The following is a 5,286-nucleotide window of genomic DNA, read 5'->3' as shown; positions in this document are numbered from 1 at the left end:
ACAAATCCACTCAGATATAGATCCATGTGGTTGTTTGAAAGTTTTATGGTTAGGAATATTTAGTATATTGTCTTCCATCTAACTATCACATGGATGTTATGCCCAACGTTGATGCCAAGGAGCCAAACCTGATTGGATATGTTGATTTCTATCTCCCTTATCATATTGATTATTTTTATCTCCCTTATTCATTTGACTGTGAGGTGGGGTTAACTAATTTTATTTGAAGTATTTTTATAAAATTATACTTACTTTTAAGTGAGTTAACATATTTTTTAACTATAGCAAGGATCATAAAGGTGGGCACAACATATTTGTGCTAGTTATGTCTATAAAGGTGTTTTTTTTTTTTAAATGAAACATATAGCATTTATATTAAAACAGTAGAATTCATGGACAAACCATTTACATGTTTTAGATATATCCAAGACTTGCAAATTTGAGTTTGAGCATAGAGGTTCAATCCAAATCCTAAGGAAGTTCCCCATGACACAAAAAATTTAGTCTCTTTCCAAGTAAAATTTTTCCAAAAAACCCCAATATCTACGCACATTTACATTCCATTTTTTACTAATTTTATTTTGATCTAGTCTCACTTCATGTTTTTCTAGGTGAAATTTTCTTTCTTTTATTCCCAACTTGAGTCCAACCCACATTTTCTACAAATTCTGATAGATCATTATTCAGCAAGTGTACGATCATATTCTTGAGATATTGCTCATCTGCCAAATGTGCCCAAGAAGATGCCTTTTGAACATTATTCCTTGTGGTTTATGGAGGAGATACATATTCCACAAGGGATTGTCATTTTTCCACTAACATTACATCCTGGGAATCCTTACTAACGACTGGAGGATCCACATTGGCCTGCGATTTTTCATTCTTATATTTTTTTGCCACATATGTGATTTCCTTAGTCGTAATTGCTTCCTTCTTATATTATGGTTCCTTCTTATCCTGAAGCTTGTCCTCTTTGTATATTGTGTTGTGATCATCTTGTGCTCCTTCCCACCATTTGGGAGTACAGGGATTTTTCCAATATTTTCTTCTCTAAGAACGTTTGGGAAAATTTTAATTTCGTGCCTCATTTCATAGCATGCTCTACACTTAAATGAAATTGTTATGAAACCAGCTCAAAAAAAGACAGAAAAGAAAGATCAACAACTTAGAAATCAACCTCTTCGAGGGGGCAACCTCCTTTACATTACACAAATGAACAACTCTTTGATGATACAAATGACAAAACCTCCTTTCTATATATAGGAGTCTAAGGGGTCACAATATAACTAAAGACGACCTAACAATAATAATATAAGGGCACAAAAATAACAATAGTGGGCTTCTATGGGGCACAATAATAACAATATGGGGACAATAGGGGCACAACAATAACAATAAGGGATACAATGAAAATAATAATGGGGGAATCACTAGTATTATAGGGACCTAACATGCCCCTCTCCTTCAAAAAAGTGTTGTCCTCAACGCTTGAGTAGTTCTCGATGCTTCTGTATAAAATTCTCATCCTCCCATGTGGAATCTTCAACGGGTAATTTCTTCCACTTGATGAGATACCCTGAAATTGATCGATTTCATAGTTTTCAAGTTGTTGTTTCTTTGATTGCTTCAGGTTCCAATATGATTTTTCCTTCCTCATCAAGTTTTGTCAATATTGTTTGAACTGGGAGCTTGTCACCTATAACCTTGTTTAACCATGAAACATAGAAAACTAGGTGCACTTGGGAAGCTGCAGGAAGCTCCAATTTGTATGCCATAGTACATATCTTGTGCAGTATGGGGTCATTTTTGTTATAGTATGGAAGGAATTGTTATACCACCATTCAGCTAGAGGCAACCATTTGACCCATTGTGTCTGTTTATCAAATAGAAAGAAACGGAGATATCCATCCAAACATTTGTTTACTATCTCAGTTTACCCATCAAATTAGGATGATAAGATGAGCTATGAGCTAACTAAGTACCAAGACAAGAAAATAATTATATCCAAAAATTTCCAGTGAAAATGGGATCTCAGTTGCTTACAATAATCTTTGGGTTTCCATGTAGCTTTTGAATTGTTTCCATAAATGCTGTAGAAACCATACTTGCTTTAAATGGATGAGATAATGCACAAAAGTGTGAATACTTGGTAATTCTATCAATTACCACCATGATAATACTCTTTCCTTTGGACTTGGGTAAACCTGTGATAAAATCTATTGAACCTCCTCCCAATGTTGGCTTGGAATGGATAAAGGTTGTAATATACCTGGGGTCTTAATTGTTTCAACTTTATTTTGTTGTCAAACCAAACATTTTGCCATAAACTTTTGAATATCCGATTTAAGGCCATCCCAAAAAACTTCCTTCTTAACCTTGTGGTAAGTTTTTAGAAATCCTGAGTGCCCTCCTAAGGGAGAGGTGTACAATTCCCTAAGAATATTTTGTTTGAGTTGGGAATTCTTACATAGGTATAACTCATATTTGTACCATAACGAATCATTTTTCCAGCTAAATGTATCAGATGTACTTGGATCTTGTTTTAACTTTTGAATGAGTTCCCACACTTCTTCGTCATTCTTCCATTCATCTCTTGATTCATTTAGCCAATCTGGTTGGATAATAGAAATGGCGCAAAGAAATGCTTCCACATCCTCATCCTTTCTTGAGAGTACATCTGCCACAAAATTTTGATTCCCTTTTTTGTAGATGATTTCAAAGTCATAACCCAACATCTTTGTGACCCATTTTTTCTGCTCTTCTGAAGATAATATTTGTTCTGAAAAGTATTTAAGACTATCATGTTTTGTTTTTACCTTGAAGTGTCTTCCAATTAGGTAGGGTTTCCATTTCTTAAGTGCATGTAGTATTGCCAACATTTCCTTCTCATAAATATATTTGTGTAAATACTTTCCTTTGATTGGACAAATTTCAAAAGCAATGGGTCTTTCTTCTTGCATTAAAACAAAACCAATTCCATTTCCTAAGGCATCACATTCCACAACAAAGGTTTTTTTGAATTCCAGTGTAGCTAAGACCGGTGCTTGGCACATTGCCTCTTTAAGATGTTCAAAGGCCTTCGTTGCTTCTGGAGTCCATGAAAATGCATATTTCTTCAATAATGTTGTTAGAGGTGCTTCTGTTCTCCCATAATTCTTAACAAACTTGTGATAATACCCTGTCAACCCAAAAAATCCTCATAGATGTTGTTGAGCTAATTTATTAACACAAATTAACACAAGCATTTAATTATCAATCTGGGTTTGTAAAACTTGGAGGCAAGTCCACATTATATGGATATCAGATGTAGCCAAGCTTAGAAGATAAAATTTGAAGAATTAAGGAAGTACATATTACAAATATAAACCTATTTTAACGATTTCTAATTCACTTATGTAATATGTGAGGGATGAGGCTCGTAACTTAGGAGAACTAGGTTGTCCTTCCCTACAATACTACTTTCATGAAGATAAATCCAAATCACTAATTATAAATGGTTTATGATGCAGAAGATGTAAAAGAAGAGGCTCCTAACTAAGGAGGACCATATTGTCCTTCTTCATAATTCTACTATATCATAATCACCATTGCTTCAAACCAAAAATGCAGAAATAACTTCAAATAAGAAAAGGAGAATGAAATTCAGTTTTAGTTCAAGATCAAATAGAAGGGGAATTTCACTTAAAGTCTTGTGTGTCCCTTCATATGTAGATCATAATTAAACCAATATCCACTCAAAAATCATCACACATTAATTGAAATAAGAAAATCTGAAACAAAACAAGTAAACAAATCTAAAGCAACTAGTTCATGAAAATTAAGCTAGTTTAACAATGAAGTGTACTTAGCTTGGAGTGGGGGCCCTCCACCCTTGCCTTGCACACTTGAGGCTGATATCAAATGCTAAAAATTAAAGCACTCATCCACACTAATGAACAAAAAAATTAAAGTAGAACAAGTTCTTCTAATTAATCTCCAATATTCAAATGTCTCAACATAAAGTTATATAAAAATTACATACATAAGCCTTCAAAGTTTTGGCTTAAATAGAAGATCATGAAACAAACCGATATAAAGTCTCTCTAACAAATATATCTATTCATATCCATATATCCAAGTCGAATCCATTCAATCCATCACTAAAAATATGGACAATCCCATGAAATCATAAAACTACCCTATTTCCTAGGGATTTTATGGATGACTAGTCATGTTTGACCAGCCTTGACCGGGCCTGATTTAGCTTGTTTTGACCAAACCAATTGGAATTAGTTCAGTCCTAGTTCCCAAGCTTTCCATTCATGTATCTAGCTCGAGCCCAAGCTTCCTACAAATATTTCATCCACATAGCCATTACAGGAATTTCTGATTCTGTCCAAAAATACTCTTAAAACCCAATTTTTGCAAAAATATCTAAAAATTGAAAAACATAATTTAATTGCTTGAATATGCATAATAAGGTAAAAATAAGGTGTATGTGGATGGTATATGGAGGAAAATTATGGAAATTAGGTGGATTTTAATAAGAAAAATTTGATAAAAAATGAGGGCCAATGGATGCTTTATGGATGTGGGGTTTTTCCATTCCTTAATGGTTTTAATTTTTCTAGGGTATACCTTAACACCTTCTTGAGATACAATGTGACCCATCTATTCCACCTCTTGAACTCCAAAAAAACATTTGGAGCTTTTTTCATATAATTGTTTCTCCTCCAATAGTTTGAGCACCCTATCAACATATTGAACATGATCCTTCCAAGACTTGTTGTAGATTAGTATATCATCAAAACATGCTAACACAAATTTTCTAAGGGTTTTAAAATGGAATTCACCAAACCTTGAAATGTAGAAGGTGCATTGGTAAGGCTAAAAGGCATGACCAAAAATTCATAATGACCCTCGCGAGTTCTAAATGATGTTTATGGAATGTCTTCAGTCTTCATTCTGATTTGATGATATCCTGAATGAAGATCCAACTTGGTTAAGTAATTTGATCCATGCAATTCATCCAATAATTCATCAATGACAGGAATGGGAACTTTCTCTTTAATAGTGAACTTATTGAGCTCCCTATAATCTAGACACATGCACCATGATCCATCCTTCTTTTGAACCAATACTACTAGAGTAGATAAAGAACTTTGACTAGGTTGAATTATACTAGCCTCTAGCATTTCTGCAAGCATGCGTTCAATTTCACTCTTTTGGGCATAGGGATACTCTATAATGCCTGATGTTTGGAGGAACACTTCATGGAATCAAATGAATAGCATGATCATGATCATG

Source organism: Pinus tabuliformis, chromosome 8 (assembly GCF_031772625.1).
Source record: "Pinus tabuliformis cultivar Carrire ecotype Pingquan chromosome 8, CPIR1, whole genome shotgun sequence".
NCBI lineage: Eukaryota > Viridiplantae > Streptophyta > Pinopsida > Pinales > Pinaceae > Pinus > Pinus tabuliformis.
This window is presented reverse-complemented; position numbering follows the sequence as displayed.